The following is a 14,667-nucleotide window of genomic DNA, read 5'->3' as shown; positions in this document are numbered from 1 at the left end:
TGTAGAGATAGCCGGTGAGACGTTGGTCATTAGTTATTTCTATGGTCTTTCCTGGATGTGGTAGAGAGATGGGTCTGAAGTTGGAGAGGGTAGCTGGGTCAGCAGATGGTTTCTTGAGCATAGGTGTGAAGGTGTGCTTCCAGGTGTCCAGGAATGTGCCTAAAGCGATGGAGGCATTGAGGATGGGTGTTAATGCTTCACTGATCAATAGGAGTCCTTTGGTGAAGGTGCAGTGGGGACAATGGTCAGATGGGGTCTCCTTGTGGCAGGTTTTAAAGATAGCAGCAGTTTCCACACTGATGATAGTGGTTCATGAGATCAGGGTTTGTTCTTTAGGTGTAATGGGAAGTCGGGTTGTGACTGTGATGGGGCCGGTTGAGTGTCAAAGTTGCCATATAAGGAGGTGGTTTTGTTACAGGAAATTCTTGAGAGCTTGTTGCAAAGGTCTTGTGAGGGGGTGATGTTGGTCGAGGCAGCAGGGGTTATGGTGAAATCTTTGATTATGATGAAGATTTCCCTGCTGCTGTTTATGTCAGTGTGGTCTGCAAGTGCTGTGCCCTTAGTGTTCTGTATCTGCTGTTGGTAGTTGCCTGCGGGTGGATTTGAAGATGTCCTTATATCATATGTGGTATCATGGCTTGTTCTCCATTTGTGCTCCAGCTGCTGGCAATGGCATTTTGTCATCTTCCCTGTGTACCAGCTGGCCTGTGGTTGGACTCTTGCCATTGTGTTGCGCCTGAGGTGAGCTACGGTGTCAGCACATGCAGTGATCCAGTTGATGAGGTTCTTGATGGCTATCAGCAAGTTGCTGGTGAGCTTGGGCTGGTTAGCGGAGAGGACAGAAGCCCACTTCTTTTCTGTGATGATTTTCCTGCTGCGGCAGGCTGGTCCTATAGTGGTAGATCTGTGGTGGTGTGGAATGGGTATGCTGAAACTGACACATGTGTGGTCGGCGCAGGTCCTAGTTGCTGGTTTCCTACTGTTATGTTATTATTGAGGAGAAAATTGGGTCCAATAGGTGTCTGGTATGGGTGAGTTTGGAAATGTGCAGGGTGAGGCCTAAGTGTCTGACTTTTTCTAGAAGGACTGTAGAGTTTGGGTTTGTGCGGTCAACTAGGTGAAAGTTAAGGTCTCTCAGGAGGATGAAGGTGCTGGCATTGATGGAGGCTGACAATATCACTGGCGAAATTGATGTGGGGTCTTTGGTGGTCTTTATGCAAGGATTCTGCACAGGGAAAAGGTGACTGTGATGCTTATCTTGAATGTGAAGTGTTCCATGTAGCTGGTGGGGGTGTCCGTGTAGGTTGTGCAGCTGATGGTGGTCTTTGAATATGATGACAACTCCACCTCTGGGCTTGTGCTGATGGTGATGTCCGGTGCAGAGGTTGGGTTTAGCCATATTTCCGTGAAGCAGAGCGGGTGCAGAGCGTAGTCATGAAGTAGGTCCCATATCTCTGTGGCATTTTTGGTAAGCAAGCAGGTGTTGAGGAGTATATTGTTACTTGAGGGAACTATTATCCTCACAGTAGGAACCACCTTTATAGAGTTATTTAGCTCAAAATGCATATGATTATTTACTGAAAATAATGGACAGATCTCATATGGGCCAGTTGAAAAACTAAATAGGCCCTGCGGACCCCAAGGGGTCTGTGGCCCACAGAGTGGGAACTGCTGCTCTAGATTATTGTCTGATTTGCGACTTCACTATAAGCCCAAAGACATCTTCAACCTCCTGGTTACCTATCAAATGTTATTTTGGTCCCTGTAGCTGGTACCAGAGCACATCAATTAGTGAAATAACCTGACTTGTGGTGGCATTGTCACTACTTACTGCCTGTGTGCCATACTCAAAGGCCAATAATATACCTAGTGTGCTTGATTGGCCCTTTCAAATATTTACGAGCTTTTAAAGATCAGCTAAAATATCACACATTTTGTGAGGCACACTTAGCTGACAAACAGTGCTTCATTGTCCATGAAATCATGCACAATGACGCTCAGGCAATGTGCAAAATAGAGCATGTGAAAGTGTTTGCCATTTGTCAGAGTATAACAAATATTGCCACCTTTGTCAATTGCAGCAAAACCAAAATGAAACTCCTACTACGAAGTCATCCAATCACTTTTGTGTGGAATTCCATCAGTATGTTTTCAGCTGTGTGAGTGTCTTGCCTTCTGAACATTGTGATGTTTCCAAGATAAAGTTCTCCATTTAGGGCAGTGTGCATGATCATTACTTTAGAGTCTGTCTAAGGCAAGCACTGGCCTGCGCATCTCTGAAACAGTGATATTGAAATATATCTGGCTTGAAACCTTACATTTTGAACTGAAAGCATCTATACATTCTAAGAAACTCTTTCCTTCCATCAAAGGAATTTACAGGGATAAAGCAGCGACATGTTGGCCACCTACACTCCGTAAAACAGCCTAGTGGATGGTTTTCGTGATGCTTTTGTTTCCAGCTGAACAGCATTGATTGGAGTCTGTTTTCTAGCAGCTGCTACTATTGGCTTCACCATGTGAAGTGTCTGGAGGTCCTACTTTGACTGACCATGAAAGAACCTGGTCTTTCCTCCCTGTGTCTCTACTTGCATATTAGGGGCAGGGTTGGGTGTCATAAAATCTGGTTATGGTGTGCATCCTTATGTACCATCATCATCAAATCTGCCAAAACAAAGGTGCTACGGCTACAGAAGGTAAACACACAGCCACCCCAATTTTCTGATTCTTTAATTAAGCTTCCAACTGTATTGATGCTTTACTTTCTAGTTACTCTGTTGGCCCTCGGTGCCAAGGAGTTCTCACAGCTTCTCAGATTGCACTTTGGTGTTGCAAATAGTGCAGCTTGCAGTGCGAATGTGGTCAATATAAGGGACAAAAAATACCAGAGCAACAATACGTTCATTCTCGCTGTGTTAAGTGAACTGAGTACTTCATGGCAGACCCCTGAGTCCTAGAGGTTTGGTGCCAGGTTTGGTGGTACTGTGCCTGCAGGTGATGTTGTAGTTCAGCATTTCGATTTTTTGTTTTCTGGCTAGAAAATATAGCTCAATGGGCCAACAGTTTGCCCTGGCATCCCTTAACTATTCTCAGTCTCTCTAATCACATGCTTGGAGAAATATCACCATCGTCTTTAAGACGGATCGCGCCGCCTCAGACCCCCCCCCCCCCCACCATGCCTTGAGAAGCCAAGCTTTGCAAACCCCGATTGATTGAAACCTCTGTTTTCCATTTCTACCTTGTCACTCAGGGGACACTCCTTGTCACTGCCATTATTTGAGGAGTTTGGAGAACTTGCAGTCTACTTTTCTGAGGGTACAGGGAAGACTTTGGAGAAGAATGGGTGCTATTTACCTTTTCGACCATTCCCACCTTTCACAGAAACAAGTTCTGTTCTGATACCGGGGTCGGGGTGGGGGGTGTTATAACTTCTTGTTCAGATATCACTGTTTTATGATATTCTCCTGAATTACGCATCATGGTGGTTACCAAATAGCAAGTGAATGCACCATCTCTGCCATACTATGTACCTCATCCAATGAATACAGAGCCGTTATCCCAACTTGTGATACATTGGTGATCTTGGAGGTGGCGTCACTGGCTTCTACCTTTGCAGCTCTAGCTTTTAATGTGACCTGAACAGTTGAGCAAATTCCTGTAATATATGAAAATGAGTATATTAATGTGCTATATGCAGGCAACATACTTTTGTTCTATATGCTGGCAAGAGGAATTAGGAAAGAAGGCACTCTGTCATATTGGGACATTACCAATGGAAAACCTAAAATGTAGACATACTCCAGAATTAGTCTAATATCTGTTTCATCCAGAAAACTGCATGTACTGAATGCTAATTATGAGAGGGAACCTTTGCGTACTCAGCCAGGTTAGCCTGGCGAATAAAGCTGTGTCCCTTCTTAAACTCATCTGATTGCAATTCCATCAAAAAGGTGCAGACAACTGAGGAATTCTCTTCCAAAGGACCAGACGCTCATCACAGTGATGGTACATAAGGCCCAAATAATCAAGGGAAAACGTGTGATCATCCCACATGCCACAGACTCATAGCATAGACAGCAATAAAATGTGAGAAAATTGAGGAATATTCGTGGAGCATTCCACAGTAGAATGGTACACAATGGCAGCTTGGTGTAATTGCACATACAAAGAATAGCCTATTGGAAAAAATGACTGCCAGGCACAAGGACAGAACCTTGAAACTGTGCTCTTCTCAAGCTTAGAGACATATCCTGGCTATTGCCTCATGCAAAAAATAAAAATACCAAACATTCAAATACAATTCTAGGTGAATTCACCACCCTTACAGTAGTTCAGGATCTGTAGTACATAGAGCAAGAAGCCAAAACCGTATGTGAAAATTGCACACTGTTAGAAATGAGATTCCTGGTTGGCTGAGATATGCACCTGGGCATGCAGGAACCACCACTCTAGTCAGGGTAAGCTAGATACACACTAAAAGATAACCTGTGCTCACCCTCTGGTAGCTTGGCGCAGAGCAGTCAGGTTTATCTACAGAGGCACTGTGTAAAGTATTTGTGCAACACACACACAGTAGCACAATGTATTTACCACACAAAGACTCCACACAAAAATAGAGAATATTTATATGAGGAAAATAAGACCAAAACGAAAAAAATCCAATCAGTATAGGTCGAGATATGAATTGTTAAAGATTAAATGCAAAAATAGCGCTTAGAAGTCACTAGCGGTCAAAAGGTTACTTGAGGTTGTGAGGGACTAGTGCAGATCCAAAGTTCAGGCCGATAGCAATGGAGGGCAGGTCGGCTACAGGACCAATGCAGGACCCACTAAGAAAGTACCTTGCATCGAGCAAAGCATCGACCTGAGGGCTTGATGAGTCGATCTTTTCCACGCATGTTTACTGGCTTTAGTGGTAAACATATTAAGAAAGTACATTCAGGGGGAAAATGTTCAGTTGCAAATTCACTTTCGGTGGATACTCTTTTTTTACCAAGTCCTCTCTGAATAGAAAATGAAGCAACCGAGGACCGACTTAATCCTTATTAGGGCTCATCAGCCAGGTATAGCTTGGGTCCAGTGGCACAGAATGCATGGGACCCACGTCTGGGCATACCCATACCACTTAAGGCTTCGCAACTAAGTATGCAAAAAAGGGATGGATTGAATTCTTGAATTAATCTCGGCCACTGTGCCAATGGAGCTAAGCTATATCTGGCTGATCAGTCCTAATAAGAGCAGTACCGGTCATAGGCTGCTTGTGTTCCATTTCAGGTTGGACTTGGCCTGGACTGATTTGCATATGACTGAGGCGGAAAGGTGTAATAAAGTGGTGATGGGCAGGGATGCGGCCTGAGTGATTACTAGTGGCTGAGATTAATTGGGAATTGCATCCATCACTTTTTGTGCACTTCAGTGTATCGTCCTGTGTAGGACGGGTGTGCCCAGACATGGGCCCGTGCACACGGTGCCATTAGAGCCAAGGTACGCCTGCCTGATGCGTCCTAATAAGAGCAGGACTGATCCTGGGTTTCTTGAGTTCTGGTTCAAAGTGGACCTGGCCTTACAGTTCAGGCTGAACTGTTCTCATTGGACCAGGATCAAGACTTATTTGCATATGGCTGAGGTCAGACTGAGGTGGCGATGTATGCAAAGTAGCAATGGGCTGTGATGCGGTCTGAGTAATTACCAGTGGCTGAGATTAATTCTGGCATTCCTTTCATCACTTCTTTGTATACTTTAGTGTGTAGCCCTGGGTGGGACTGGTGTAACGTATGAGAAAGGTGATTAGTGTTATTGTTGTGAAAGTGCGGCATAAAGTGATGGTCAAAATTCCCTGGCAATCAGAGATGTTGCTCAGCATTTTGAAGACATGAGCGTACTGTATTGTGCTGAAGCAGTCACATAGTGGTTTATACCATTGAGAGGGTATCAAGGATGACCAAAGTATTCATTAAATCTATCAAACACAGGAAGGTAAAGTGTGAGAAATTGAAGATGTTTCAGTGTGAAGGTTTAAAGAGTAGTCACTGAGGACAAACAATGTGGAATCTAATTGTTCCACATTGTTTGCACTCCGAAAGCAATGTGTTATTGAGTGAGAAGATTTTTTTGTTGTCAATAAAAAAAGGAATATGTAGCGTTGAGAGTGTGCGTGTGTGGATGGTACGTGTGGAAGCGTTTAGAATGACAGCCCCCGGGGAAAGAAGGGCGCAGACTATTCTTTCCCCGAGGGTATTCGTACGTAGACAGGACATGGTTGCGGATAGGTCGTATGGAGGAGGATGGGGTGGGTCATCCGTTTTCTACTTAAGGGTCCGGACCCTGTGCATCACCGGGGTAGGAGGTTTAAAATAGGTAAGAATTTAGTTTCTCCACCCACCCATCCTACATTTCGAGAGGGTTAGAAGAGTAGGGTTTACACGTCCCAAAAGTTGTTTCATGACAATATTGGGACGGGCTGCATCTTCAGCACACAGGCGGGCGGAACTCTTCGGGGGTGACAAAGTCACATGCGGGCTCTTACACACCCTCGGGGGGAGGACGGTGCGAAGGAGAAAAAACCAGGGGCAGTACCTTGTCTGGAAAGAATGGAATGAGAAAGGACAGTTGGGGTTGGAAGTTGCTGTGAGATGCGTTTGGATGTGTGATGTTGGGGGTTGGTTGTTGTGAGTTATAAAATGCTGTTAATGGTTAATTAAGTTATCAATGTGCAACCATGTCCTAATAAATTTGGCCTTTCACACTAGCCTTGGGGTCATGGAGTGTTTAATATTGCACGATGTGAAAGTGCGTGACAGTGTAATTTTACGTTCTGTAGGAGACATTTGATGGACGTTTTAGGTTAACTGAGGTGAACTGTGAGGGTGAACGTCGTGTGTTGGTGTTTGAGGTTTCTACAACGGATGCTTACTACCCGCTAGTAGAAAATGAAGGTGAAATTGTTTACAGCCGTGTGTGCTGCCATAGTTCCTATCCTACTGTATGTGGGGGAGAACTTTACTCTTATGTTTGGTACTAACTTCTCACATAAGCGGAAACATTCAGGCTTGCTCAACCCTACAGTCCTGTCTGTGAACAGGGTGCTTGGCCAATTAGAGCAATTTGCCACATAACTAGCCCAATCATAGAAATCTGCCCCATAACTAGTTGTAGGAAGCACAGCAGTGCAACCATTGAGTATTTTGCTACTGCGTGATGGAGAACACATTAATACACATACATCTGCATTAAGCGTATAACTGGGAAAGGAAGCTAATAGGCTTTGCATTCACAAACATCCCATACCTGTAGCTTCTTGGAACAGCGATTTTGCTTCTCCTGAAGCCTTTGAAGCGTTTTTGTCTTTTTTTTCTTGCTGGTGAGCACTGATTGGAGAGAGCCGTTCTCCTTCTGTAGAATATATCAGGGAAAACATCATGCTTCATTATTAGCTATAAAGTACCACAGAAAGGCTTTGTGTTATCAGTAGCTAACAGGCTTTTGAGGAAATACGTTATTGCAAATCCAATACTACCAGAAACCTAGTGCTAGGCCAGCTTATGGCGTGTTTTAATTAAAGTGCATCTTTCAGTAATGATAAGCCTGCAGCATTTTGCTACCTAATTACATTGAGAAAAGGATGCCAGTCCTGCAGACACCAAACTATCCTCCTAATTAGGGCTAACCGAGATGACCACTGCATTCGCATTTGTCAGTCTGATGGGTTCTCACCAGAAGCGAGTGACTTCCGCAGCCAAATCACCTACTGGGCAGAAAGAACGTCAACAGAGGGGGCCAGAGCAAGTGCCGATATTCCCACACAAAGGCTTGGCTACCTGTTTAATCTTTCTGCAGCTATGATAGCATAAATCAGAGAACAGCTGAAAAATAAACTTACATTTTTCATATTGCTGAAAGCATCTGCTCACCAGCTATAATTACAGCAGGCAGAAGTCCACTTGGGTAGTGCCCTCTGCTTTGGCAAAATTGAATTTAGAAATAATGAATTTTGTTAAAAAAGCTGCTGGTTTATGCACACTTTCCAATCTATTCTCCCCAATACTAGCTTACACTGGACTTTTGCTGCACACACAGGCTACAGCTGAGTATCTGCCCTTTCATAAAAGAGAGAACATGCAGTCGGCAGAGAGCTTATGAAAGAATAGGCCAGATACTAACACATGTAATGTATGACGTGCCTCTGCGTGTGAATGTATGTATGCAGTGGTTCACATATCCCCTCTCTCATTCAAGCGGACTATTCTCCTACGAAGCCTCACATCAGATTGGAGGAAAGACAAATACTGGTGAGTACAACCTCCTCAGCCAGCATGTCCGTCGCCAGTTAGACCAATGACACTTCGAACGGATGAACAGACACTTCAGGAGAGAAGAAGGGAGCATACATGCGTACACGGTGCATACTCCGGGGGCAGAGGTGAAATAATTGCAGACTGATCCACGTGGATGGTGGTCACATGAAGCCAAACAAGCTGATGCGGTAATGATATGGCACCACGTAGGCTCCAAGAGAGGTCATAGCCATGTCATCATCAATCTATGCCATGACAACAGTCCACATCACTGATGTTGTTACTACACAACTTTTCTAAGTTGACGGTGATGCTGACAAAAATAGAGGCATGCGAAAAAGATTACAGGGCAAATATGCAAATCGTATCCCACAATAAGAATCTAAAATATAGGAATTTTCAATTTATCTGAACATCATATCATAACATGGGCCTTTAGTGGTTCACAAGACAGGAAATGCTCAGCATTTGTCTGTATAATTCACTTTGAAAGACCTAAACTGTTCTTTGGAACAAATGTTCACAGGAGTGCCCTCTAAGTCTAAGCTAAAACCTCAGATACTCTTACATCAGTGGGAACTGGGGACATTATTATTATTATTTTTTTAATGCAGATTTAAATAGCGCGAACTCGACCCGAAGGTATTGGAGCGCTTTACATGAGCACCGGTTACATTACACATTCAGGCACGGGGAGATTAAGCGATTTGCCCAGAATCACAGGATATGGACGTGGCCCCGAGGCTCGAACCTTGGTTTCCAGCACCAAAGTCGGCAGTGTAGCCAGCAGACCACATCCTCTCCCCATTACATTACAGCCTGCACTACAGAGAACATAAACAATAGGTAACTCGGAGACAACGTGATACTTCTTCTTTGAAGACCCTGAAACATTGATCAAGGGGGATAGCAAGGACTAGAGATAACTGTGTAGCTCTCTCTTGGACCTTTTTCTATAGTCTGTCTTGAGAGTATTGCTAAAAAGGACCGACACAGAAATCAAATTAAGATTGTAATCGCGCATCATATATTTAGAAGCTGACACCAGATTGAGTTTAGAAGAAATTCTGCTATGCCCCCAACAGAAGACTAGAGCAAAATAGCTATCATCAGCCAGGCAAACCTGTGGGTGGATATCCAACGCCATTCCACTCGCACTGCTAGCAAAACAGGTGGTGTCCACCATATAGGAGCTCGGATTCACTGCTGCACTACAATGATATTAGCATACTTGTATGACACCACAGTGCTTCTTAAAACATCTAAGTGCATGCAAGATATATTGTGCCTGCCGGTGTATCCTTCCGCCATGCTAAAGTGCAGTGGTATTTTCTCTCAGGCTCTGAGCAGTACCAGTGGTACCTCTATGAACCCAGACAGGTGTCTGTGTATCATATGTACGAATGCAGCCTGTCTTACGTGACGTCCTATGAAACAGTAGCTCGCTGACCTGGGAGGAGCACTACAAGTCCAGAATGGCCAACTAAAAGTGTCCATTTGAGTTTCTTTGTGGTTGGTGATCATCAGTATATTCAAAGATGATCCAAGATGAGGCAATGGAATAAAAGGTGTTAATCACTAAACTGATCTCTCAGCTACTTCCTCTCTAGTAAATTCAAATGAAAATTGTAACATATTTGTAAAACATTTTGCAAATAAAATATCTACCAAATGCAAAAATCTAAGCATAAAACTGATAAACACAAAATCGCCCACCCAATCATCCCTAAGAACACTTCGGCTCATTTTAATCAAATAACTGAAATACAATTAGAAAATGTAATCAACATACTGCAGCTTACATTCTACACTGATGATCACATACCAGCATCATTTAGTAAAGTAATTCCAAAGACCTTCTAAAAAATGCGATGGCCCACTATCAGTGCTTCACTTACTGAAGGCAAATTATGTTGATGCCCTGAAACTGGAACATATGTCTCCTTTACTAAAAATCCAGATGGAGACCCACACTTGTTAGTCAACTATGAATGAATCGGACATTGGCCACAGCTTATCAAAGTGATAAGAAACTATGTAGCAAACCAATTAAATGAGTATGTCTAACAAGAGAACCATCTAAAGAGTCACCAATTGGGTTTCCACAAAGGTTGAAGCACAGAATCCACCAGAGTCAAAATCGAAAAGTCCATCACATGTTTGACAAGAGGGAACTTGACTACTGATCCTGCTAGATCCACTGGTAGAATTGGACGCAATCAATCTTCAAAGACTTATTGAGACCCTAAAAACTTGCATGGGTTGTGCAGAAACCTTACATACGTGATTTGTACCACACCTAATAAAAGAAAGCAATTAGCAAACATTGGAGACTCTTGTTCCATCCTCACCCATACACTATTCACTCTTTATATGGAACCACTTGGTTGGATCCCAGGTGACAGTTTTTGAAGTGTTCATTCACCAATATGTGAATGACACAAAATTATGCATGGAAATCTCGGATTTCAGCAATGGCACGTCCATCTAAAAAAACCTCAATAATTTTAAAAGACTGAATATCAGCAAACTTGCGGATATTAAATACAGAGAAAACACGATTCATCTTGCTCAGAAAACATTTGCCTCCTAAAATGAATGTGAACTGACTAACTGAACTAAGGGCCTGATTACGATGCTAGTCGGAATCTCGTCCGACTGGCACTGTGGCTGAAGCAGGACCGCCTGCTAGAAGTTGTCAGTCCCACTGCCCTGATTACAATGTGACCACCTTCAAGGCAGTCGCAATGTGATATTTTCTATTGCAGAGTGTGCTGCGAGCTGCAGCACACGCCCCAAAGGAAAATAAAAACTATAAAAAAATCCCTGCACCATGTAGCAGGTACCATGCAGTGCCTGAAACATGGTGCAGGGATGGTTAGGGGGCGCTAGAGATGCCCCCCAGTCCCCATAGCAGAGGGCCTGGGGAGAAGAAGGCCTCCGAAATTACTTTCTGCCTGCTTTTTCATGACGGGGAAACCGCCATGCAAAATCAGGCAAAAAAGGACCTTGTAATCCCTAAAGCACTGCCTGAGTAGGCACCGCCCTTATTGTAGGGATTACTGACCCTCCCATGCACCAACAGGCTCCTTGAGCCTATCGGAAGCGCGCCTGTTGGTCCCTCCACCCTATGCCTCCACCTGCCGCATCGTAATGCGGCGGGCAGACCACAGGGGCAGATGTCAGTGGGTCCAACACAGACGCGCCGTCGGTGTCAGACCCACTGACATCGTAATGAGCCCCTAAATTATGAGAGCTTCATGCCAAGTTTAAAGCAAGATGGTAAATCCCTGATTTCTGGATTCAATCAACATTTTCCTTAAGCTCACATTGATCACACCCCTAAATCAGCCTGCTACGACTCTTTTCTCCCTCAAACATACTAAACCTATCCTTACGAAAGGAGATTTTCATTCAGTGGTACCAGCAATTGTCACTCAAAAATAGACTGAGGAAATATGATGCTTACAGGTGCCACAACAAACTTGTTGCCCCCACTAAACGTTTGGCTGCTTGTTTAACAACAAACACCAGGAAATTCAGTCACATCTCACCAATATTGAAACACCTCCACTCTCTTGCTCTTTCTTCAAGTTCTTCAAGTTTGTGGATTGTATTTCGGAACAATTAATAAGGACTAATGAACTTGTATTTTATCTTGTGGCCTGACTAGTTGATACATTCTTTTATATTTTTAAAGATATTTGCCTGATTAATTGATACATTCTATGTCTTATAGATATTGGTGATGCACAAATATTTCTTCAATTTTTGACCTTTAAAGATCTAACTCAACTGTGCAAGATGTCCATGTGGACCACACTTTGGTGATTGCTCCATTATAATTATGGGTATCTAGTGTGTATGCTATGGGCTAATCATGCCTTTGGGTTTATTTGATTGGGGCATGTGAAAAAAGGGAACAACCCAATATGGGAACTGTGGAATATCAACTTTCTTTTGATGGATCACTTTCTTTGACTCTAAGGAGAATATTGTGGCACAAGGGCAATGCTTGGACAGATCTGCTTATGAATGATCCTCTTAACATTTTAGAGCATTATGGACTCTGAGGTAACCTGCTGGTCAGAACTGGAGTCCCAACTGCCATAAAAATGCAGTTTGGAATCAATAGGGGGGATTTGAAGGTATTTGGTTTATTGTAGGTAATGATTTTAATTAATCAAAAAATGTCCATCTCTCTATCGCTGTCTTCATGCAAGGATTGCATTTAACCTCGCCTGCCTGGCCTTCAAAACCTTGAAACTTGGCTAACCATCCCACCTTCATTCTCTGCTTTGCATCTTCAGTGAAGAATGAACATTGGGAAGCAAAGAGTCATTTCATTTTAAATGCAAGAAATTTAAATCCAACAGAACTTTTATCTGACATGAAAAATATTAGGCTGCACCCCGTAAAAAATAAAAACCATTCTTTTCAAACAATATTTAAATCCTCATCTTCTACAATGGCCTACATCAGTGGTTGCCAAACTGCAGTCCAGGGCCCCCCGGGGGAGGGCAAAGCCTCCTCAGGGATTATGCGACCAGTTTGAGAATTAAATAATATTTACAGATTACTAAAGTGCTAAAAAAACCTTCGGGGAGAAAAGTCCGTCTTGGCCAACTGCAGGCCATTTCTTTGTTGCCAGCATTTTCAAAGATTCTCGAAAAACCAATTTATATCCAACTTTTCTGTTATCTCAATGTTATTCAGTTGTTGCATCCATCGCTATTGGGTTTTTGGCCAGGATACAGCACTGAATCCACTCTGGTAGAGGTCTCTGATGCTATTAAACTGCCCATGGACAATGGGATGAAAGTCGCCTTATTGTTCCTGCCTCTTGGCGGCGCTGGACATGGTTTCCCACCCTATCCTGTGGGACAGCCGGATAGGTTGGATTGCGTCTGCCAGGTTGGGCTCCTTCTTATCGAGCAGATGTCATCCTATGTGGATGCCGCCATTTGCACCGGACTTCAAACCCCTTAAGTTTGGGGTTCAGCAAGAGCTCTACCCTGAGTCCAACATGGTTTAATGAGGACACGTAGAACCTTCTAACTTGGGATGGGAACATCTCCATTGCCCAAAATAGAATTAAAGTGTACCTGTCTGCAGTGTTTCAGTGGATGTACTGGAGTAATCTCCAGTGCAACGTGAGTAAGATAGAAGTGCTCGTTTTTGGATTACACCCCCCCCCCCTTCGTTGGGTGGTGAAGTTCATCCTAGTTCTGCTCCATTTCCTCTGACTCCTGACACAGTGGTTTGGGATCAGAGTGAAGTTTGATGACAACTTTGTCTTCAAAACACAGGTGGAGAGTGTAGTTGGGACTTGTTTGGCCTTCTTCGGTTCGAGAATGTTTTTGTTTCTGCTCCTGGCTCTTTTTCAGAAGATGGTAGTCCATGCCCATATAACATCCCGGCTGGATTATGCCAATGCATTATACAGAGGTTTCCCTTTGTGCCAACTCAAGAGACTTCAGTTGGTGCAAAATGCTGCAGCACGGCTCCTGCTTAGCATCCAGAGGATCAGCCCTGTCCTGGTCCATCTCAAGGAGTTGTACTGGCTGCCTTTTCAGGAGAAAGTGAAGTTCAAAGGACTTGTGTTAGTCCATAGAGCTTTCTATGGCCTAGGTCCCAACTATCTAATTAAGAGACGTTCTCCCTATCGCCCATCAAGAACTTTAAGTTCTGCTGATTCATTTCTGGCGGCGGTCCTGAAGAGGAAGAGATTGGGAGGTGGGGAGGCCCCTCCTGGCTCCTGTGGGCTGAAATGCTTTTCTCTTACACCTTCGTGCTTCTAAGGATGTTGGCTCCTTTAAACGTGGCTTAAATATGTGGCGCCTTTTAACTTTTGCCCCTTTCTTGTGAGATAAGTGGTTAATGAACCTGTAGCGGCAGGACACTCTATAGAGTAATCAAGCGCTTTACAAGTGCCATTTGATTTGAGTTAAAGGTGTAAATAAATAAAGAAGCTAAATGTACTATTGAAAATGTTTAAATGTGAAGGAATTTGAAACTGGAGGCTAAAATGAAATTAGTACCTACAGAATGATTTGTGGGAGCAGTGCAGGTGCATCAAACATAATATAGTATGGATCATGAGTGGCCTCAATTGAATTCAGCCAAGATTCAACCATTCAATTAACATTTAATCTTGATTTTTGTTTTATTTGTGTGTCACCATTTGTTTATTTTTTGATTAATATATTTTTCAGTTTTTTGTGTGTATCGTTTTGTGGTTCAAATCATCAACAATGCTTAGGCCGGGGTTCCCGGCTTCCAGTAAAGACTCATTGAAGGTCCCTGGATTCCAATACTGATTCAGGGGGGGTCACGGCCAAGAGGAAGAGCTTTTGCTTGCAACGCATCACCT

This window comes from Triturus cristatus, chromosome 6 (assembly GCF_964204655.1).
Source record: "Triturus cristatus chromosome 6, aTriCri1.1, whole genome shotgun sequence".
Classification (NCBI taxonomy): Eukaryota; Metazoa; Chordata; class Amphibia; order Caudata; family Salamandridae; genus Triturus; species Triturus cristatus.
Note: the sequence above shows the minus strand (reverse complement) of the source record.